We start from the raw sequence: 24,442 nt of genomic DNA, 5'->3' as shown, positions 1-24,442 counted from the left end.
TCAGCATTACCTTTATTTTCTGTATCAGATTTTCAGATGTTTAATTGCACTTAAAGTAAGGGTAAATGCAGGAGACTAAACATACCACAAAGAAATTGCTAGACATTCTTTTCAAAGTCTGCAGTGGCTTTTCTCTCCTTTCTATATTTATCCTTCAACAGTAATAATAAAATAAGTTAGAGGAATTGAACCATGTAATCACTCCTCCATGGCCTCATTTAAGCAACCCTGTCATCTAGGCCTGTCTCCGGCCCAGAAGCAGGCTGGGCACATCTTCAGGCTGCCAGGCCACCAGGTGGGACACTGAGGTGGCAAGGCCACCAGGGGTGACAATCAAATCCAACACGGAAAAATCTGCGGCTGGGAGCCCACACATATCCTCAGGTCTTAATGCTTTTTTTTTTTTTTTTTTTTTTTTGAGTCTGGAGATAAGAATTCACCTCCTTGGTTGTGGTTTTATTTCCCTCTCTCTGCACTCCTCTCCTCTAGCTCTGTGTGTCTCCTTTGCATCCCTGCCAGTCTCGGCTTCTTCCCCCCACCCCTGATCCATACTGCGTCCTTGCTTCCTAGCGAGGGACACGTCATTACTGCCTTAAAGACAGGATGAACAACCCGCATCCCTTGGCTCTTGATGACACAGCCCACAGTCTGGGTTTTCAGCAAAAAAAGGAGTAAACCTATTCAAACAGAAATAATTACACCGATCACTTTCTTTGGCTCGCCTGCTCTTGTGCATTTTGCTCCAAGGAGCTGCCCCCTGGGTTGGGAGAGCCTGGGGCCAGACCAGCTGCTGTCAGGCAGAGGGAGCCTGGCTTGGGGACAGGGTATGCAGGGCTTGGGAAGCAGGCAAGGTGAGGAGCCAGACCTAGCTCAGAGGGAGGTGGGGTGGGGGTGGGGTGCTTGGCTCACACCAGTCCTTGCATCTGGGGCACTGGGTGGAGAGAATGGTTCCCCATAGCTCTGTCAGAGCTCAAGGGGGGAAAGCCATGGGGCGTGTTTACTTCCCCTCCTCTCTCCTACCATGCCGTCCCGCACCCAGTGGCAGCTTCTCCTGCTCCAGTGCACCTGGAAATCTCAAGGGCATCTCTTCATGGGGCTGATACCTTGTTCCGTCTCTGGTATAACAAAGGTGGTGCCAACCAATGGCCCTGCCCCAGATTCCTCAAACCAGGGCTGTTTGGTCTCATTTATCATTGCATGCGGTGGTTATGTTTTAGTTATGTAGATTCTGACATTTTAGCTGAAAACGGAGAGTGGTGGTGGAGGGAGAGACAGAGAGGAGAGGGTGGGAGGGAGAGGGAAGGAGGGAGAGGAAAAGGCAGGAGGAGAGAGATCTTAATGTCAGAGAAATAACAAGTGGAGAACACGTTTTATATTTCCTCATTAAAAGTGAGTGCATGTAAGTATGTATATAATCCTTTCAAAAGCAGTTCTTAAACATTTCAATTCTTCTTGCAGCTTCCTTTTTTCCCCTTGAAGCATGAAATTCATTTATTCCATTGATAAAGAGCTAGCATACGATTTGAACAGAGAGCTGTTGAGAAAAGAACGGCATATTTGTCAAAGAGGGCATATACAGTTGGGAAAATGAGAGTGGCACAAGTTTTGCTTGGTGGCATTAAATTCTCTCTTTCGTCAGTGAGTCTACTTCTGAGCCTGATTCTAATATTCTCATCAGAGAGAATGAGCTGTTCCTCTTGTTCAGTAGAAGAACCACTAGTTACCCCCAAATATTAATGTCATGGCTGCCCTGACATAGTTGTCGTTCTGCATGATGCTCTAAAGGCCTTTTTCTCTTTTCTTCTCAAGGATCTGTTATAGAAAGCTCCTCGCTGCCAGTGTGCTGGGTCCTTCTGCTTCCTTTTGGCTTCTTGGGGATACAAGTGCTACTGTTTCGAATTCTTTGGATTGGGGTCCGAACATGGTTGGGACATGAGTTTGTCCATGATAGAAGAAAGAGATCTTTGTTCCCATTGAAAACTTCACCAGGTGGGATAAAGTTGACAAATTCTGAGATCCTCTTCCATTTCGGTGGATCAGCCCCTGGAAACGGAGATGTGTTAGAGACCTAGACTCTCCACTAGGACTATTCCTCAATGGACAGTCTCTATGGTGCATATAGTATAAAAGCGTCGCCAAGCCCACTGCTGACTATAATCATAAGCCTAGGAGGAGCGTGGCCATGCGCAGCAAATTCAAATATACACTACACATTATAGATAGGATTCTATTTAAAAACAAAACAAAAAAAAAAAAACCTCAGACTGAGCTAAGTAAATCAAAATGGAAAGACAGTATATTTTGAGTAATAAAATATAGAACGATGTGCTGCCATACAAGGGCATCCAGGGATGTGACTCATAACTGCCATTATTCTGTCTGTAACCAAAAGCAGCAGCTGCTCTGACAACTGACATAGGGACAGGAATGTTCTAGAATTTCTCTGGATTCTTACCGAAGAGATAGAATCAAGGACCTCTTTCTTCTCTGAGAGACTTCACCATGCCTCATATCCCTCACGATCTCAGTCACCACTCTCCAGTCCCGGCTCTGCCATCACTCCAGGTCCATCTCTGAACACACCACATTCATCTGGAAAATCTCCAGGCTTGTACAAACCCACTCCTTTGATTTCTCTGTGCCTGAATCTGAGCAGCAAAATGATGAGGGAAAAAAAAAAATTCACACTACTGGTACAAGTTTTACTCTTAACTCATGATCAAGAACACATAGACCTTCAGCATTTTTCCCAACCCTAGTCTCTTCCCCACATCCCAAGAGGACTTTTATACTTTTTCTCTTTCCTTAACTTTCCCTACTTCCACATGGTCAGATGTTTACCTAGCTCCATTCTCTTTATGAAAAGGGGGAAAAAAAGCCTAATTTATTAGAGTATTCCATCCTCCTAACAGTAAATTTACAAATCTTACAGCTGCATCTACCTTCTCTTTTTTGCTGTTAAGATGGAGGAAGTATACCTCTACCTTTCAAGGGCAGATACTTCGTTCCACTTGTCCTGGAGGACATGCCCCCCCCCCCCTTCCTTTTGAAATATTTCCTTAAGTTATTTCTGTATCTCTCTCACATCTACCATTTCCCCCTCTATAGCGAATTATTTATTTCTACTAGTGTTCAAACACATGTTCTAGGATTTGTCTTCCTGAAAGATGCCCCACCCAAATCCCACTGAAGCCATCAAAGATTTTCTTTGGCGCTCACACTCCGTGTAGCTACTATCTCATTTCTTGAGCATAAGCTTCTCAGAGATTCTGTACCAGCTGTCTCCCTCCCTCTGCCCCATTACTTTTTCAGTTGAACACGGTTTATGCCTCTACCAACTCAACTGAAAACAGATCTTGTCAAGGTCACAGTAACTTTCGTGTTGTCAAGTATCTTCATCTTACTTAACCTTTCAGCAGCATTCAACAGAGTTGACTACTCTTCCCCTATTGAAACCTTTCTTCGTTTCACCAACACGGCAATCTGTGGGTCTTTGTCTCATTTCCTTGATATTTTCTTTTCATTTCCTTGGTCAACTGGTGAGTAAATGTTTGGAGCTCCACTGGGTTTGCTTGTCTGCTCTCTTTACATCCTTTTAGGCTGCTCATTCCTTTCATGAGTTTAAATATCAGCCATATGCCCACACCTCCTAAATTTCTGTTTTCAGTCCAGATTCTCCTTAACTCCAGACTCCTATATCCTCCCCACATCCACGTGGATACTTCACAGACATCTCAAACTATATATACTCCTGATCTTAACCCAGCCACCCGCTCCAAAATGTCTTCCTCCATTTTCCTCATTTGAGCTTGATTTTTGCTTTAACTTCACTTTCACCTCTAAGCCATTAGTAAGCGCCATTGATTTTCCTTTCAAACTATATTCTTGAATCCCTCTGCTTCTATCTACATCTCCGCCGCTACCCTGCTAGCCCAAACATGATTACCTCTCACCTGAACACCTGCACAGCAAAAAGCAGCCAACTTTCCCTTTTGCTTTTTCTACTCTATTTTGTACACGTCAGTCAGAGTGACCTTCTAAAAATGACAATTAGATGTTGTCGCTTTACCATTTAAAACCCTTTAATATTTTCCTATTCCTCTGAAATAAAATCCAGACTCCTTATGGCCAGTGATACCGTACATGATCTGCCTACCTCCAGGGTTTCATCTTAGTATGCTCTTCTCCTTGGACACTAGATTTTACCTACTTTGACTTCTAGAGCCCGTGAATAATCACAGGCTTAGCCCCCTACATGGACTGACTGATCTTTTCCTACTCTTTCATTACTGACCCCAAAACCTCAGAATTGACTTGTTCAGGTGTTGGTTTAAATGTCAACCCCCCAGAGAAATCTTCCCTGACACATTATTTAATAACGATCCACCCTTCTTAACCTTGAACGCATCGTCCCGGTTTTTTGTTTCCTTTTTGGGAATTATAACTTATGCTTATTCTGTTTTTCATTTATGTATTGAAGTAATCATCTCCCCCACTAAATTGTAAGTTCCTTGAGGTCAGACAACCGTGTCTGTCTTGCTTACTGATGAGCTTCTAGTGCTTAGTGCAGTTCCTGGTAGATAGCAGTTGATGAATGACGTCTACACCAAATTTATCTTGAAATAAGTGAATTTTTTGCCCTTACATTTCCTTTTTTTAAAAAAAAAATTATTCATGAGAGACATAGAGAGGCAGAGACACAGGTAGAGGGAAAAGCAGGCTCCCTACAGGGAGCCCAATGCAGGACTCAATCCCAGGATCCTAGGATCATGACCTGAGCTAAAGGCAGACATTCAACCACTGAGCCACCCAGCACCCCTCCTTACATTTCCTTTATCTACTGTATTATACCATATTCGATAAAATTTTTCTCTTTTCTAAAAACATATACTCAAAAGAGATTCCATATATTTTTCTTTGGATAATAGTAATCCTCGGTTACACATGCATATATAATAATACCATATAGAATGATGTGGTACTGTCTATTTTAAACTCTCAAAACTAATAATAGTGAAAAAGCAGATGTAGGGATACTGGGTCATTAAAATAATTTTACACATAGACTCGAGCTTGGTTTCTTGACTTGATGTATTCAAGTTTCTGATCCAAGACTTCTGGCTAACTGCTTGACATAGTGATCCTCATTTAGTAAATGATGTGCCAACAGTCAGAAAAAAATGTAAAGCTCCATAATTAAAGTTTGATGAGGTATTTTTATTGATAATTATAAAAATGAAAAACAAAAACCAGAGTCGTGGGGGAAAAGAAGCACAGAGAGAGTAAGAATAGTAATCAAATAATTCTACTCTTTTTATCTGACACTTACCCAAAACTCACTGTATTCCAGAAAGGTTTCTGGCCCCTGAGACTGTAAAGCTGTATGTGATATGGCCTTTGATTTCATAGTAGTGGGGAGACATGTCTATCAACAGGTACACATAAAACAATTTGAAAGTGCCATAGGAAAGTATTGTATAAAGTGCTTTGATACTTAAAGAATACAGTTACTAACTGCCTGGAGAGGGCCAGCAAAATCTCCACAGATGAGGCTTTGGACTGCTATTTAAAAAGCAGTAGAGGTAGGCCAGGTAGAGGAGGTGAAAAAGAAAGAGGAGGGGAGGGCATTCTCAGGAGAGAGGCATGAAGATGAGAAATGTATGGCACGTTATAAGAATGATCATCAGGGTTGGAGCAGAGGATATAGGGGACGTAGTGACAAGGAATGGTATACATGCTCTAGCTGCATTGATGTTTCTGTAAAAAAAAAAAAAAAAAAAAAGTTGAAGCCTTTAGTTCTGTTCTATCAGTAACTGAGAAGGCTGCAAGGCTGAAGACTTCATTCTACGCATTACATTTTAGGTTAATATCATGATTTAGAAGTTCATAGTCTCGATAATGTTATTATAAAACTGTTTAAGTAATCAGACTGAACATTTCCTGCCACTTTTCTTTAAGAACAGAGGTCATTAAGTCCATTCAAACATGGTGGTCTTTTATCTATAAATTTCTGCATCTTTAGATGATTTAGGGCCTAAATTTTAGGCTATCAATTTCAGGATCATTTAAAGATTAAATTGAAAAAGTTTGGCTCATTAGAGCTCCTGCCATGACTTGTCTTTTACATATGTAGAGTGGGTGGTCATCTGTGTTATATGATGGGAGGATTCCAGGAATGCCTTCTCGCTCAAAATTTTTTTTGCAACCCATATGAGTCATAGTGATAGACATGACGCATTAGAAATTCCTCAGGGTTAAAATATTGTCTCCAAAACCCAGCTTCTTTATCTTTTCCTTTTTTATTTTTAAGGTGCAAATGGTTTTCTAACTGTCACATTCCAAGGACATTCTTAAATTGTCATCTTACTTGACTTCTGCCAAATTTGGGGCTGAGTACATGTTTTTCTTGAGCTTTTTTCAGTTTTTGTGTTCTCTAATTAGTCTTTGGGTTCTCTAACCCTTCAAACTCATGCTTAGAAGATATAAGCCAGGGCTTAGAAAATAGATTTTATTTAATCCCACTCATTTTAGTGTGTTGCCTCCCTGCAGCCTTCTATTGTGTCCCCAAGAAACAGGTTGTTCTGTTTACCTTTTCCCAGGGTGTCAGCATTTTCCGCTCTGCCTGGGTGCAAGAGGGCTTTCCACCAGGCTGACTAGGATGGTGAACGGGGATCGGAGTTTCAAGTTCTCCATCTCCCAAGTTTCAACCAATCCTTTTGATTTTGTTTGCAGAACTTCTGTTTCCAGAAGTACTTGGCTGCTCTTCTTCATGGCCTTTCCAGGTTCTAATAATGCAGGTCTATTTTTCCCCTCACTGGGATCCCTTCCTTTGACACTTAAATCCTTTTCAGCTTTGTTAAGTTAGCCACCATTTGAACTTCTTTCATAATATAGTTGTCATCTGCTATCATTGCCTCTTCCATTCTTTTGATCTTCTGGAATCATAGCAGTTTTATGACTTTTGGTAGGGTTTGGAGAAGGAACGAGGATAAATGTCTGGGTTTTGGGTGCCACGTTCAATTGGAGATCTTCAGGATTATTATTTTATGGTACAAATACCCTATTTACTGTTTAACACTCTCCATGGCCTTGCCTACATGCAGACTAAAATCTGAATTCCTACTGGTTGTTTTTCAAAGTATTTCATGCTCTGACTCTTATCAGTCTGTCTTCCAAGAATGTTCTTTTCCTCCATCAATTCTAGTCCTTTTATAAGAATCGGTTCAGGTGTAACTGTGTCCTAGTGTTTCCTGGTTGAATAGTACAGACAAGGAGGAGACCCACAGTGAATAAGCTTACGACACACATTGTGGAATAAGGAAAGGCTTTGGAAACCTCTTGATATATGAAATACAAAATATATACAGAAGAGGATTTCAGTAGAGAAGTGAAGCTTGGGTGCTCATCAGAACCCCAGAGTGGTTCAAGGGTCAGATATAGCAGACAAGATATAGGGGACAAGAGAAACAACTGGCATGAAACGGAGGCCTTTATTAAAAGCCTGTCAGCCTACAAGCCTATATAAGTTCAGTCCTCACCCTTCCCTTCCCATCCCTTCTCTTCTCTTTCATTCTTCTCTCCTGCCTCTTCTGTCCCCACTTTCTTCCTCCAGCTAACCCCTGCCTCTCTACTCCTCTTTCTTAAACTCCTCTTCTCCCACTCTCCTTATAACCAACTAAATTATTGGCCTTAAATATTTACTCTTCTGTCATAGTATCATATATCACTTTGGTCTAGGTCTACTGGTGGGTGTAATACAGTTCTTCATCCCTTGAATTTGGACTTCGCAATGTGACTTGCTTTGACCATTGACATGTTAGGATACAACATGAGAAGCCTGACCTGTGCTTTTGCAGTTGGGCTTACTTTCCTGTTCTTCTGACATAGCCATAAGAATAACATTCTCTGAATACACATTGACTTCCCATTCTGGCTGCCAGAATGAGACATGTAGAGCAGAACCATTGAAGTCAACCCATAGGTCTATTCTCCAAGCAAGCTGCTCAGTCACCAGCAGACACAAGCTGAAGAAGAACATTCTCTTGCTAAATACCACTAAGTTGTTGGATCTTTCATGCAGAAAAAAAAGGGGGGGCTAATACAGAAACTGATACCAAGAAATAGGCTACTCCCATAAAAACCTTGAAATAAATGGCACTGGCTTTTGGTCAAGATGATGGGATGGTAGGGAAATTTTCACACAGGTTTTGAAAAAATAGAAACCCATGTTTCATAGTGGTAATTTGATAAAACTGTTGCCTGTGGTATGAAAACAATGCATGAAATAAACCTGCAAAGTCGGGTGAGGAGACTTTAGAGGGAATGCTGAAAGTAGGCATTGGCTGTTGCCAGTTGAATTTGATAAAATAGGAGAAAGAATGAATGCTTGGGAAAGGACTGGCCAGTTTACATGCAGACTTCAGAGGGGATATAAATAACCCAGAAATTTCAGGTTTAAAACATAAAACTGTTTCTTATCAGATCAATTATAACACAATTGAGCATTGTAACACAATCTGAGGTTAAAGACTAAACCCAGGGTACTATCAGAAAGACATAGCTAGTAGGACATAACCAAACCAAGAGTGTGGCTGAAACACCCTTTGTTAAGATATTCAAAAAGATTAGGGTGATTTCCAGTAGATCTGTCATAGGACAAGAAGAGGTCCTAGAAAGTTCAAGGGAATGATCTTACAAATGTCTGATTCATCCCAAGTGCCCATACAAAGACCATATGACTCTGAAAAATCATGGGTGTAGCTTCTGATACATGGAGTTGACAAGAATCAAATACATAAAAAAAAAAAAAACAAAAACCCGCAAAGATTTTAACAAAGACGTTCTAGCAAAATTGCTAGCAGTTTGGAAGATAAGACAACTGGCTATTAGAGATATAAAAAGACCTTGGGGCCTCCAACTTTATCCAGGCAGGAATAGATATATTTAATGTCACAGATTTCTCCCTAAGTACTGCTTTCACTGCTCCCCACTAATTTTGATATATTTTCACTTAGTTTAAAATATTTTATAATTTTCATCTCTTATTGCCCTATGAGTTATATAAAAATACGTTACTTAGTTTCCAAATTGTTGAGGATTTTCTAGATATCTTCTGTTACTGTTTTTTTTTTTCTTTAATACCCATTGTGATTAGAGGACATACTTTGTATGACTTTAATAATTTAAATTTACTGAGGCTTTTTTTATGCTCATAATATGGCCTACCTTGATAAATGTTTCACATGCACTTGATAAGAAATGTATCAATTAGGGATCCCTGGGTGGCGCAGCGGTTTGGCGCCTGCCTTTGGCCCAGGGCGCGATCCTGGAGACCCGGGATCGAATCCCACATCGGGCTCCCTGCATGGAGCCTGCTTCTCCCTCTGCCTATGTCTCTGCCTCTCTCTCTCTCTGTGTGACTATCATGAATAAATAAATAAATCTTTAAAAAAAAAAAAAAAGAAATGTATCAATTAGGTCAAGTTGGTAATTGTGTTCCATCTTTCATATCCAAATAATAATTTTCTATCTACATGTTCTTTTAGTTATTGAGAAAGGAGTTTTAAGATCTAGGACTATAATTGTGGCTTTGTCTATTTATTGTATTTTCAGTTCTATATTTTTTTCTCCAAATATTTGGAAGCTCTGATTTTAGGTGCATGATTATTATGTTTCTTTGATTAAGTGAATTCTTTATCTTTATAACTTGACCTTATTTATCGCTAATATTCTTTACTCAGAAATATATTTATTTCTGATTATGTTAGACACTCCAGTCTTTTGATTAGTGTTCATTTAGTACATTTTTACTTATCTTTTTATTTTTAACCCCTGTGTTTTTATATTGAAAGTATATGTATTGTAGGCAGTGTGTGTTTGGTTCTGCTTTTAATTTACTCCCGTTTGTTTCTGATAACGTTGAAATATAACATTAAAATAATCTAAAGTGTACAACATAATGTTTGGTAATTGCATATATTGTGAAATGGTTGCCCCGATGTTTAGTTAACATCTATCATGTCTCATGGTTAAAAATTTTTTTCTTGTGATGAGAACTTTGAAGATCTATTCTTTTAGCAGCTTTCAAATATACAATACAATATCATTAGTTACAGTCACCAGGCTGGATAGTACATCCCCAAGAGTTACCTATATTATAACTGGAAGTTTATACCTTTTGACAACATTGACCAATTTCCCCACCTCTGGCACCCATCAATCTGTTCTACTTCCATGAGGTTTTGTTTTTTTGTTTTTTCTATGCCACATATATGTGCTCATACAGTCTGTGAGTGTGTAGAGAGGGGGTGTGTGTGTGTGTGTGTGTGTGTTTAAAATAGGCTGGAGAAGCAATGTGGTATAACTAAAAACAATAGCCTTTGGAAATGGACTTCTGAGTTGAGTTGTGCTTTTACTTCTCACACAGTATTACTATTATTACTAGCTATGAATTTACTAGCCTTGGCTAGTTTACATCATTGCTCTCTGCCTTATTTACTGTCAAATAAGAATATTAAAATAAAAATTAAATGATCTTTATCATAATGTTTTTATGTTTAGTTTAATTTAGAAATATTTTATATATTACATGTAGAGTACTTAGAAAATTTCCAGGCACATAGTATGTTCTCCATATATTTACTTACTGTTATTATGGAAAGCAAGCTACTTACATTGCCAGTCATCCTGTATAATAATATTGGAGGACATAAAATTTCTGAAAAGCATAGTCTCAAGAGAAAAGTAAATTATCAAATATATATGTCAAATTTCTTTTTCAAAAATAGGTGCTTCTACAACAGAACAAAATATTTCCAAGGATATTCTTGGTGGCATTTTTTTTTTTTGGTATTTTATGCTAAAGATTTTATAATCAGAATTAAATTGAGCACATACATACACACAAACAAACTTAAATGTCTTGTCTTAAGGTGCCTTGCTTTGCTCCTTAATCCATGCTAATTCCCATAATATCAATTAGGAAATTTTGTTCTAATGGCTTGTTTATATTTCTGTCTCTACCATTAGACTCTAAGTTTCTTGAATGTAGGAACCAAGTTTTCTTTAATGTTACATCCTCCATGTCTGACCTGCAACAGATCTGTTAGATATTAGAATCACCCTTAATGTAAAACTCAAAGCCGCTGTAGCAGGGACTTTCCATCAGTCATGGAGGGAATAGTGCCTGTGTTATTTCAAAGGCATGTTCTATATAAATCATAATTTATATATGGGAAATCGGAAAGATATCAATCAGGGTGAAGTTTAACAAGTCAACTTTGGTGTTAGTGATAGACTGCTGTGTCTTCAGTGGGGTATGGGCTAGGCCACAGAGGTTACAGAATTTGTGGTTTGGGAGGTGCAGTGTGTATGTGTGCATGCATTCATGGTGTTTACATTAAGGTAAAGGAGCCCTGGCTTTGAAGAGTACTGCTCTTGGATATGCCTTTGGAGTGAGAATTTCTAGTTGAGAAAAGGCAAACTTGAACCTCATGGGTTCTTTGGGTTTCTCACCCAGAGTCATCTCTGAACTGGTCTCAAGAGGTACGCTGCTCCTCGCAAGCAGGTTATGGCCCAGACAGAGTCAAAATCTGTTCCCTTGGAGACAGGCACCTCATGACTCCCAGGTGGTTTTATTTAAATACTTAAAAGGTACAAAAAAGTCTACTTGAAGAGTATATGGAACATATAAATTGCTTACAAAGTAGTTTTCTTAGCCTTTTACAGCTAACTGCCTCAAATTCACTGCCACCTGAGATTTTTGGGAATGGAACAAAGCCTACCAGAGAACTCCATTTATTCTGTGTCCCATCCTTATCCTATATTCTGTTCTTAGGATTCAAGCTGTATGTCCCAGGCTCTTCCTCTGGCCTGAGACTGTGTTCTCTCAAACAACTGACACCATGAGAGGCCTTACGCTTAGGTGAGCCCTGTGTCTTAGGGCTTACTGTGGACTTACTTTGGCACAAGTTCAATAGTAGAATCAAGGTACTGAGTGCAGAGTTTCAAGGCAGGAATTGAGCAAACAATAACAGAATGATTGACCCCTGTAACATGCATTGTGATTCTATAAAGGAGAGTGACTATATTCTTTTATTCACGATCTGAATATTTGTGATCCCAAGAGAATATTTTTAAAGACTGATTTGAGTGGGGGAGGGGCAGAGGAAGAGAATCTTCAAGGAGACTCCCCGCTGAATGTGGAACCAGATGTGGGGCTCAATCCCACAACCCATCAGACCGTGATTTAACCTGAAAACAAGTCAGATGCTTAACCAACTGAGACTCCCAGGTGCCCCCCACCTCCACCACAAGAAGATATTTTTGAGGTACTAGCTAATGTGCTTTTGTTCTTGGTATTTCTTTCTTAACCCTGCCCAGAAAAAAAAAAAAAATCTTGATTGCCTCTGAATGCAGAGAGAGAAGAGGAAGTAAGTTTTTACTTTAGTTTTAAAACCTCAGGGACTACTGAGCCAAAGTAAAAGTTGAATATGGTACCAGGTGGAGTCTATTTCTGCCTACCCAGGCAGGGCCTGGGGAAGAAATGGGACACCACATCCTTTGTACCTAGAATGACACCAAAGCAGAAGGGGGCATACGTGACCTACCTCGTCACTGGGGGGTTGTACCACTTCTCAGAGTTTCCTGTAACACAGTGTGTAATTTCTAGGCTCAGGAGCAGTGAAAGTGCTGCTTCCAGAATGGGAAGGACATTGCCTAGAGCTCAAGGCTAGCACGTTCATAGGTGAGGGAGCACAGGATGGGCACAGGCCTCGTGGGTGAAGATGAAAAGCCCTAAATAATTTTGGGCTCTCTGCCTTTGAATCATTTAACATTCCACACTTGTTTCTTTTTGTGATCATATCTTATTGGCACAAAAAGAAGCTATAACTTAAAGGTGAACAAAATTTCCTTTCTAATTGGCAATACACATCTGATACAAAGGGCAACGTGAGAAACAAAGGTAAATGGGCAGGTAAAATTTATTGGAAACATTTTTTTTTTCACTCACAAATAGTAGTTCTACAATTAGCCCAACACACAAATGCAACATGGTTCTATTAACCAAAATGTATGTTTCAAAATATCTAGGAATATTATATAATCATCATGTAATTGAAACCATCACCCTCTTCTTTTGGATATTCTTTCCATTGTCACCCCATGTTTTCTGATTCAAAAAAGATAAGATATTGAGGTATTTCAAATCTTTAGACTTCTTTTCCTCTGATAAACTGATTTATATTTAGCTTGTTCTTACATAAGTTGTTACTGTGATCCAGCGCCACATAAAATTCACAGTAACAAAATACAGATGTGTCACTTTGATGAAATCTATAACTAATCTCAACATAATATGAAAGTTCCAAATATAGTTACAGAAATAGATAATAGTATGGGTACTATGAATAATCAGTATTTTTATGGTGAAAACGATATCAGCATTTTCATAATGAGTCCCTATTTCAAAAATTATAACCTGACCAAATGATTTTATACTAAGATTAATGTGGTTTTTGAGCTTTCCATCAGGGCAATTCTTTTTCAAAGTGATTTTTTTTCCCAGACAGATTTGACATTTGTTAGTATTAGACAAGTACAGAAGGAAGACCAGTTTCTTCCTTGCACCATCGCTTTAGATGTCCTATTTGTCACCGAAGCATGCTTGCATACAAAGAGAAGCAACAAGAGGCTCTCTGCCTCCTTGGATCTATCTATGTCATGGGCTGTCTTCTGGGGGAAACAACTTACCAATTACTAAACTTTTGATTGGGCTCCCCAAACAGCATATTTCCTTTGTTGCTAAACCCCTCTTCTTAGGTGGACTTTCTAGAGTGTCTTCCTACTTTTCTATTTCAAACCCATGCATTCTCAGAGTCTTTTTCCCCACTTAGATCCTCTCAAGTAAATATATCATCTGCCTAAAACTGGAAGGGCCTTTCTATCGACATTCTTGTTTTAATAGATATTTTTCTTACCTTATTCTTGCATTTGAAGACAGGGGCTAATTTCCCCACCTTTAAATTTCTAGTGACATATTTTAGCACCTTATATCCTCATCTACACACAGATTTAGGCCTCAGGAATGGAGGCAACTTTTTCTTCCTCTCCTTTTCCTACTGCTCTTCCTCATCCTCTTCTTCTAGAGTATCAAATGATTTTACTACAAAACTTAAGCCATTTATTTATCATTTACTTTTCTAAAAAGACACAATCATGAGAATAAAATAAACACACCCAAGACTCACTAGGCCTTGCAGGATAGGAAGCAGCCTTGGACAGAAAGCCTACAAATACTTTTCCTTATACCTAATGTCTGTGCTTTCTCATGCTTTTCGGAATTTTTTGCTAGCTCTTACAGGGAAAAGGAAACTGAAGCCCTAAGATTCACGGAGAAGAGGGGTCACAATACTTGAAACAATTCATCACAACCATTATTATTGTTGTTTCTATTGTTTTGTATTTGTTCATTTTGCTTCCATGTCCTAGGTGTTCTAGCACTTGCTTCAGGTCGTTGCCATGGCACTTGGTCATTTACAGAACTCTTTGCCACAGGACCTATTTGAAGAAAGTGTCTATCTGACCTAATTCCATGCCTTCCCATTGTTCTACTTCATCTGTAAACCAAAGTGCTAATGTAAAACAAGGCCCTTTGACCCTGATCTAATCCAAGGAACTGCTTGGACTCTCCATTGGCTGTGCTCGAATGATTGCCACCTGAGACTCAGCTTGAGCTCACTGCTCTCACATATACCTGACCACAGAAGCTCACCACTCTCACATATACCTGACCACAGAAGGTATCTGTAGTATTCACTCTGGGTCTCCTTCTCTCCCTTAGGGGGGACTGGACAGGGACAGAGACCAGGACTACTTCTCCTTTGTATGCCCAGAACTAAGGACATAACAACTGCTCATCAAATATTTCCTGCATGAGTGAGATAATCCACTAATTGATGAATTGAAACTTGTTTGTCCATTCTGCTAGTAATTAGAAGGTAGTAAGAATAAGGTAGTGTCTCTTTGGCCATTGCGCAGAATAAATGGAAATTAAATACATGATTCTATCTGTATTAGCTCCATTCACCAACCAAATGAACTCACCATGTGCAGACTGTTCTGCAGAAGGTGTTAATTCACAATGATTCAAATTAACATTAATATTTGCAGACATTGCCTTTCATTTATCTTAGCTCATTTACTTTATCATAAAATAAAGTTCAGTTAAATATTACTATATGCAGAAAAAATTTTAGATGCTTATGTATTAAAGCAAGCCTTATATGGCATTAATCTTCATTACTGAGGTGACATTTGATAATTCCCTTAGGGATATACCACTTCAGTTACGAGATTCCTCAAGGGAAAAGAAGAATGCGTTGAGATAGAAGCATCTTGCGTGTTACCTAAATAAAGGATTTCTTTTGATAAATTTGAGGGTGGAGCCCAGGCAAAATGAGAAATGTATATGTGGTAGATTGACTCAATTGCCCCATTTTTTTTTTAAATTTTTATTTATTTATGATAGTTACACAGAGAGAGAGAGAGAGGCGCAGAGACACAGGCAGAAGGAGAAGCAGGCTCCATGCACCGGGAGCCTGACGTGGGATTCGATCCCGGGTCTCCAGGATCGCGCCCTGGGCCAAAGGCAGGCGCTAAACCGCTGCGCCACCCAGGGATCCCGCCCCCATTTTTTTGTATCTCCCTACAGCCATGTCCTTTGACCCTCCACACTGATATGAGACTTGACCTTTCTTTGACCACTTAAAGAAAAATTGCCCAAGAAGAGATTTGAAAGTGCTGGTGCATTCCACTTATTCACTTGGACTCTTGTCACTGTCAGAGGAACATCCGCACTAGCCAACTGGAGGAATGGGAGAGGGTGGAAAAGATGACAGGTGTCCTAGCTGAGGCCTCTCGGTCCATCCAGCAGTTGACTGGGCATAGGTGTGATCATTTGAACCCAACCCTGATCAGCTGAACTGTTCTACAGAGTGATAATTTCATGAGAAATAATTAATGGTGGTTTGAAGCCACTAACTCTAAGAATTGTTTGTTACATAGTTATCGTGGCAATAGGTAATTGATTCGGTGGCTGCTTTTCCTACAAGACTATGTGAAGTGTCTGATTCATTAAAGACTACATAATTTTGATTTCAAAGGTTTCAGTGATTTCAAGTAGAGAGGAGACATACAGATAAAGAGTTGAACTGGAAATTAAATTAGTTTTCAGAAGGAATAAAAAAATGGAGAAAATGAGATATATGTCACAGTTGATATGTTGTCTTAGTAAAACACAGGCTCTAGAGGCAAAATGTGTGGGCTGGAATTTTGGTTTCAATAGCTTAATAGCTGTGTGACCTTGGTCAAATGACTTAATCTCTCTCTGTTTTCTTCATCTGTAAAACTGGAATGCCTACTGATGGTTGATGATGATTAAAATTATTTGAGATACATGCGAAGTCCTTAAAACAGTTTTTGACACACAATAAGCAGCTATTATATAACAGGTGAGGTATAAAATAGGGTAATATAAAGTTATTACTATGTGGCAGGTGTTAAGATGCCATCTAGGATTTCAAATAGGAGACTTTTTTTTTTTAAGCCATTGTCAATTGCTTGTTTCTTTTCGGGATATATTTAAAGACCTGTGTCAGCTGCAAAATTGTTAAACAATAGAGGAGAGTAGGTGGGGTATAGGAAACGACAAACCCAAATTCAAATTATGTGATGATAGGCAAGTCATGGAGCCTTCCTGGAATTCAACTTATTTATTAGTAAATGTGGGTGTGGTTGAGCAAGATGATCTCTGAACTGTGCACCTTGAACATTCATTTACCTCTAAGCCTGTAATAGTCCAGTATGAAAAAACTGATATCATGTCAAAACGTTGAACCAGAGATTTTCTTAATGCACTAATAGTTTTAAATGGTAAGAAATAGCAGCAGTGATAACCTTTCAAGCAATACTCTACTGTTATATACGAAGACAACATAATAGGTATTGGTCATGTTTCTTGAGGACCTACCAGGTACGGTGGTAGATGCTAAGGACTAGCCAACAAAAGCACATTTCCGTAAAGTACTTCAGGCTTAATGGGAACACAGGACTATGAAACCATGAGTCAGATCAATAAGAACATCAGGGAGATTAAAAAAAAAAATCTCTACTATAAAAAACCAAACCAGGGATCCCTGGGTGGCGCAGCGGTTTGGCGCCTGCCTTTGGCCTGGGGCGCGATCCTGGAGACCCGGGATCGAATCCCACGTCGGGCTCCCGGTGCATGGAGCCTGCTTCTCCCTCTGCCTGTGTCTCTGCCTCTCTCTCTCTCTGTGACTATCATGAATAAATAAATAAAATCTTTAAAAAAAAAAAAATAAATAAAAAAATAAAAATAAAAAAATAAAAAACCAAACCAAACCCAAAAGTTCTTCTATCTTGTCCTTTATAAAAGGTTGGTCTTGTTGACTGATAAGAAATAAAGTTCAGATTTCTTGTGTTTATAACCACATAGCCACTGAATATAGACCCCCACCCCACCACGATTCTTGTTTTATCATTTTTTTCATAAGAGTATAAAAAATGGAAAATCTTATCCCTAAACAAAAACCGCTTATCACTCAACTCTAATTAAGATTGAAGTGGTGCTTATTACTAAGTTACTATCTCAGCTCCACAGCCAGCCTTCTGTGCTCAGCTTGATGATGCTGGGGGCCAGGCCTCTGCACCTCACATTTCAGCCTGGTCACAGGCCCCCTGGATGACTTGGCCAATAGAGGGTGCTAGGGGAAAATTAGGGAGCCTGCGAAGCGAGAGCAGGGACTTCTGCCTCCTTCCTGTTGGTTCCTGGTGAGCTTCCTGTGGGCTTCCTATCAGTCCCTGGCTGCTGTGATAGATGCTTTAGTAGCATCTAAATCCAGTTTGCAGTTGTCAACACTGAGAGGACCAGCTTCCTGGTGTCCCGAGGTAGAGTCACCAGCCCCAGCTGAGCAGCAACCCCTTAGGGGAGTCTGGGTTTCCTTCACCCTCCCTGTGCCCTTCCTCTGAGATTCTGTTGTAATAATCTGACCTTTTGTTTTTTATCCCCTGGTCCCTGGGCTGCTAGCTGTTTCCTGCATTGCTGTTTTTGAGATGCTTTAGAGTCCTGCTTTTACTCTTTCACTTACCTACTTAAGAATTTTATTCCTAGTTAGCAATTCTTTACATTAAATTATCTCCACACAAAAGCTGGTGTGGTTTCGGTCTCCTGGCTGGAAGAAACTGGAGGCAAAATAAGGATCCTAACTATATATATTTTAAAGGCTTCTCATTGAAATGCAACTTATTTCTAGTAAGCGTGTCTTAGGTTGGGCTGCTATGACAAAATACTTTAAGGCAGGTGGCTTACGAACAACACAAGTTTATTTCTCGCAGTTCACAGCCTGGGAAGTTTAAGATCACGGTGCTGGTGGATGCAGTGCCTGGCGAGAGCCTGCTTTCTGGTTCGTGGACAGCCGTTTGCTTGCTTGCTTGGTCCTTACCTGGTAGAAGGGATGTGCAGGCTGTCTTCTATGAGGATGCTTAAATGAGTGGGGTCTCTTTTATAAGGTCACAAATCCTATTGATGAGGAATCTACCCTCATGATCAGTTACTTTACCCCCTTCCAGGTACCACTGCACTGAGAATTAGGTTTTAATATATAATTTTTTTTTTGGAGGGGGATACAAACATTTGTGCTCTAGTGGCGTATGAATCGTTAAAGGTTGATGAAGTGTGAGTGTATGTGTATCTCCTACATAATCACCATTGGGTCAGGATATAGAATATTTTTTGCACCCAGAAGCTCACTTGTGTCCTTTTCCAGTCAATACCCGCAAAGGTAATTACCACTGAAATTTATATTACATTATTACTATGAATATTGCTTCTTCCCTGTTTTTTCTCTCTTTTCCTTATGGGATGGGATAAATAAAGGTTGAGTTTATGTCCCACGTATTATTTATGCTATGCTTCTAAAAAGTCCCACCCCGCTGGGTCCTTATTTTGGATATTTTCTATTTACCTGTCTTTAAGTTTGCTCAACCAGTCTTCTGTTGTACCTAGTCTGATGTTAAACTCATCTAACAAGCCCGGAATTTCAGATATTGTATCATTCAGTTCTAGAATTTCCATCTCATTGTTTTGAGGTTCAGTGTTAAAATTCTTCCTGTTTTCATCTATTTTGTATGTGATTTTAATTTTTTAAATATATTGAGCATAGTTATGTAAAAGTTCCCCCTTATCTGATACTTGATTTGAAATATCTGTGGATCTGTCTTGATTTCTGTTTCAATTGAGATTATGTACACTTTTGAAACTGTGTATATTGTGTTTAATCACCATTTAAAATATCTTCCAGGAGATTATCCTGTGATTTAATGTTGAAATGAAAACTTAGTATATATTTAGCAAGGTACAGAAACTGGGGTAAAATGATCATCTTTTTTTTTTTTTTCCTCCAAAGAACCAGCTTTTGATTTTACTGAATTTTTCCTCCTATTTTTCTGTTTTTGCTTTCATTGATTTAGGCTTTTACCTTTGTTTCTTTATTTCTTGGTTTGAATTTAATCTGTTCTTTTTCTAGTTTCTTAAAATAGATACTGATTCGTAACCTTTCTTTTCTTCCAATCTAAGCACTTTGTCCTACAACTTTCCTCCTAAAATGCTTTAAGTATACCTAGGAGTTTTTTTTGTTAAATTTTTATTTTAATTCAGTTTAAAGTATTTTAGAATTGCCTTTGACATCTCATTTTTTTAACAGGGTGATTATTTAAAAGTGTGTAGTTTAATCCCTAAATAAATGGGAATTTTCCAACATTTTTTCTCTTAATGATTCCTAATTCCATTTTGATCCAAGAATATACTCTGCATGATTTCTATTATTTTACATTTGTTAAAGTTTGTTTTATGACTCAGGGTATGGTTTATCCTACTCATTGTTTCATGTATCCTTGAATGTGTATTTTGATGTGGAGTGTCTTATAATTGTTAATCAAATTTAGTGGCTTATAGTGTTCAAATCATCTGTATAATTATGATTCTCCTGTTCAACCAGTTAGAGAGGGTTGTTGAAGTCCCACTCTAATTGTGGATTTGCCTGCCTTTTTTTAGTTCAATTTTTACTTCATAGATTTTGAAACTCTATTGTTAGTTATGTACTCATTTAGGATTCTTAATGTCTTCTTGGAGAATTGACCACTTGGTCATTATGTAATTTGTCCTTCTGTATCCCTAATAATAGTTCTTGTTCTGAAGTTCAATTTATTTGATGCAAATATAGCTATTCCAGCTTTCATTGGATAAGTATTTGTATAACAAGTATGTATTCTATTACATTTAAACTATCTGTGTGTTTATAGTTAAAATGAGTTTCTTGACAGTATATTATTGGATTTTGCACTTTTCTTTAATCTCTGTATTTAAACTTGTAGTTTAGGGATCCCTGGGTGGCGCAGCGGTTTAGCGCCTGCCTTTGGCCCAGGGCGTGATCCTGGAGACCCGGGATCGAATCCCATGTCGGGCTCCCGGTGCATGGAGCCTGCTTCTCCCTCTGCCTATGTCTCTGCCTCTCTCTCTCTCTCTCTCTCTCTGTGTGACTATCATAAATAAATAAAAAAAAAAAAATTAAAAAAAAAAAATAAACTTGTAGTTTAGACCATTCACATTTAATCTGATTATTGATATAATTAAAGCAAACCAAATGTCTTGCTAACTATATTCTTTTTTTCCCTTATTCTTTCCTTTTCTTTTCCAATGTTTTCTTACCTTTTCTGGTTTAATTGAGCATTTTTATGACTTAATTTTATCTTTTCTATTGACTTACTATTTATATCTCTTTAAAACACTGGTGGTTGCCTTAGAGTCTACAATATACACATTTAATTGATCAAAGTCTATCTTCATGTAATACTACACTACTTCATGTAGAGTGTAATAACTTTATATAGTGTGTTTTCACTTTTTCCGTCCTGTTCTTTGTGCTATTTGTCATACATTTTAACTGTGCACTTGCTATAAACATAAAATAAATCGCAAGGTACCATATTCTTTCTCTGTAGGAAAAAATCTTTCTGTATTTCTTACAGAGTACTACTTTTGGTGCTGAGTTTCCTCAGTACTTATCTACCTGAGAGAATCTTTACTTCTGTTTGGAAACCTATTTTGTTTGGTATTCAATTCTGGGTTAAAAGTTTTTTTAAACATTTAAAAATGCCACTAATTGTCTTCTATTTTGTATGATTTCTAGTGAGATTACTTTTTTACTGTAATATTTTATTTTACTCTGATTGCCTTCTGGGATTTTCTCTTGGTCTTTTATTTTCAACATTGTGAATATATTTATGTAGTTAGTTTATACTTCTCTTATTGGTGTTCTCTGAGGCTCTTCAATCTGTGATTTGCTATTGGCCATTAACATTGGAAAATTCTTGGCCATTATATACTCAAAAAATACTTTTGACATGTTTTTTTTTTTTTTCTCTTTCCCTCTCTACTTTTTCTGGGATTCAAATTATATGTATGTTAGAGAAATTGACATATTGATATGTTCTACAGCTTTTGGATGCTATGGGTTTTGTTTGGTTTGGGTTTTGTTTTCTGTTTTTTACTTTTCTACTCTTTTTTGTTTTGGTTTGGGCAATTTCTATGGGTCTATCTTCAAATTATCTTCATGTCCACTGATCCTTTTGTTAGCTGTGTCAGGTCTAATGAGCCATGGTAAAGACATTCTTTTTGTTGTTGTTGTTTTAAATTTTCAGCATTTGTAGTTGATTCTTTCTCACGGTTTCTATCTCTCCCCTGAATTTACCCACTGATCTTGCATGCTGTCTACCTCTTCCATTAGAGACTTTAGCATATTCAACACAGTTATTTTGAATTTCCTCTCTGAAAATTTCACCATCTGTGTCATATCTGAGTCTGGTTTTAATGATTATTTTTTTCTCCCTAAGGAGTGTGTTGTTTTTTTTGCCCTTTTATATGTCTTGCAATTTCTGTTATTGAAAGTTGGGCATCTTGTGTAGTTCTTATGCCTGAAAATCAGCATGTCTTTCCTTCTGCTAAACCTATAATGTAGGGATTTGAATTAATGTAGTTAGAAGTTGGGCCTAGTTTTAAGTTTGTTGTTGTGGTGGTTACTCTTCGGGCACCACCAACTTTAAATTCTTAGAATGATTCCCTGTGTTAGGTTGGTTTGTCCGAGGGTTTTTTCCTCAGCAAATGCTCCTATATTAACTTTAGATCTTCCTCTGTGCTGTGTCTCACAATGTTTCTTTCCTTGCTCTTCTTTTTCCCTATCCCTCACTCAGCCATATTCTGAGTTTACTTGTTACTTGGTGCTTGTTAGCTTATCAGTAGGGAGTGGTAGTGGGCATTCTCTCTTGTTCTCATTAAGCCTTACTCCTAGACCACCATGGTGTCATGTCCCTAGCTCCTGGAGTGTGGACTCCTCACTGATGCTCCTCCTCAGATTATCGTTCTGGGTCCTGCATGCAATCCTCCACTCTCAGGGTAGGATTTCTTTTGTTGCCATCTCCTTCCCAAGATACGAGTGGTTTTCACCAGTGTGTCATCGGGGTGATGGTGTTTTTGTTTTGTTTTTTCCCCTTGCTTCCATAGTTTAAAGGGGGAAACTTTACTCCATATGGATAGTGGGGAGGACAGGATTCTTACAAAAAAGCTTTGATCCACAATAGAAGGATACAGGTAGGGTCCTGTGTCAGCTCTTGCATGGTTGATCTGTACCATAATTAACACTTTCTTAAAACTTCTTTCAGTCTTTTTTGTGATTGTCCTTTGTTCATGGAAAGAAATAAAAGAGAATGTGAAATCCTTCAATTTTCTCATCTCCCAGGACTTCACACTTTCTCCAGATTATACTTGGCCTTCACCAATTTTTCAAACAACCTAAGAGACCCCTTTTTGCTGGTGTTCAATTGTATCTGTTCTAGGTAAGCTATTGCTTATGTCTTAACACTCCCTGCAGGCACCCTGCCTTTTCTTAGATTTTGGGTTAATTGGTTGCCCTTCAATCTTAGCTTTCAGTAGTTTCAAGAAAACTCATGCCTTTTTTCTTTTAAATCTCTTATAAGCATAAATAACACTCTTTCTTTCCAACTCTGCACAGTGCTGGTTGGAAAATAAGTTTGGTATTAATAACGTATTGTAGAAATGATCAGAATTTTATATTTTCTTTTAAATTAACAGCCAAGGGTTTTATGGACATAAAAAGAAAGATATCTACAAGTAGATAAAGATGTGTTATGTTTTGTTCCTGAAATACTTGCAAAGAGATTATTCTCACACTCTAAGCACTGTAACTGAAGGTAGGATAGATTGCCAAATTCTTTGGAATGGATGAAATCATTTCAAAGCAATGAAAGGCTGATGTTATCAATTCACATGTTGCACAGGATTATCTTGAAGGCATCATGTCATGGTTTAAATAGCAGCATTTTTTTTCTTCCTCAGAGGTTATAAAATAAATGTATGCCTTATAACTGATAGCATTTTCTGTATTCTGATCAGCAGAGTGGGGCTTTGTGCAGGTAGAGTGGCAGGTGACTTTCAGATTAAGCACTGAGATTTAAGTGCCTACAAAATTAAAAAAAAAATCTATTTAAGACTGTCACATTCAATCTTTTTCGTTTGTGATTGCCTTAAAATAATTTCATTTATGAGGTTATCAGCTGTTGTATTGAAAACTGGGTAAAAGTTTTCTGGTGGCTTGGAAATGAGGGGAAAGTAGATTAAAAGTCCACACAAAGGCGAGTATTTTTGATGTTTAAGAAGTGCATGTGCCATGGGTGACGTGGGATAGAAAGGAAGGAAAAGGCTGAAAGAGAAACAACAGGCCTGGTGCATAAAGACAGAGAAGCATCAGTAATGCACCATCTTCTCATTATGACCTGGATCATTCATTCTCTTCACATCGAGGAATAAAGTACCTGTGAATTTATGATACTGATCTCTTTACTACATATCCAAAGGAAATCTAACTCTTCCTTTGACAACCATACCACATATACCTGGGGAAGAGAGTGGGTGCAGGATTCTTAAACAGGGTATTCAATCTGCTTTGCCAAGGAGATATCATATTGTGGAATTCTGTATGTTGACTTCCTGAAGTAAACTGGCTCCTGGTTAGAGGGAACACTTATCTCTCTTAAAAAAAAAAAACAAAAAAACAAAAAAACAAAAAAACAAAACAAAACAAAAAAAAAACAAAAAAAACTTCAGCATTTCACCAAATCTTTGTAGTTCTTGACATGTAAAAAAAAAAAAAAATACAAATCTTTTCAAGAACCCATAATGATTTTCAAGGCAAAAAATGAAGTAAAATTAAGAGTTGTGTAAAGCTGAGGCTCAATCCTTCTAGAAACACTAGATATCTTTGCTTTGTATTAGGATGTTATTTTTCATCCT

General features: G+C 38.3%; 1 long non-coding RNA gene across 1 annotated transcript; it reads right to left on the bottom strand.

Annotated features, from left to right (window-relative positions):
* Nucleotides 1-448: 448 nt before the first annotated feature.
* LOC140625455 (uncharacterized) lies at nt 449-19,123 on the bottom strand. Its single transcript, XR_012024791.1, has 3 exons — nt 19,044-19,123; nt 2,456-2,648; nt 449-2,043 (listed from the first exon to the last, which is right to left on the bottom strand). It is a non-coding gene; the product is annotated as an uncharacterized lncRNA (long non-coding RNA).
* Nucleotides 19,124-24,442: the final 5,319 nt, after the last annotated feature.

Source organism: Canis lupus, chromosome 36, assembly GCF_048164855.1.
Source record: "Canis lupus baileyi chromosome 36, mCanLup2.hap1, whole genome shotgun sequence".
In the NCBI taxonomy this organism is placed as follows: domain Eukaryota; kingdom Metazoa; phylum Chordata; class Mammalia; order Carnivora; family Canidae; genus Canis; species Canis lupus.
The sequence above is the reverse complement of the archived record's forward strand: the minus strand, read 5'-3'. Positions and strand labels throughout refer to the sequence as shown.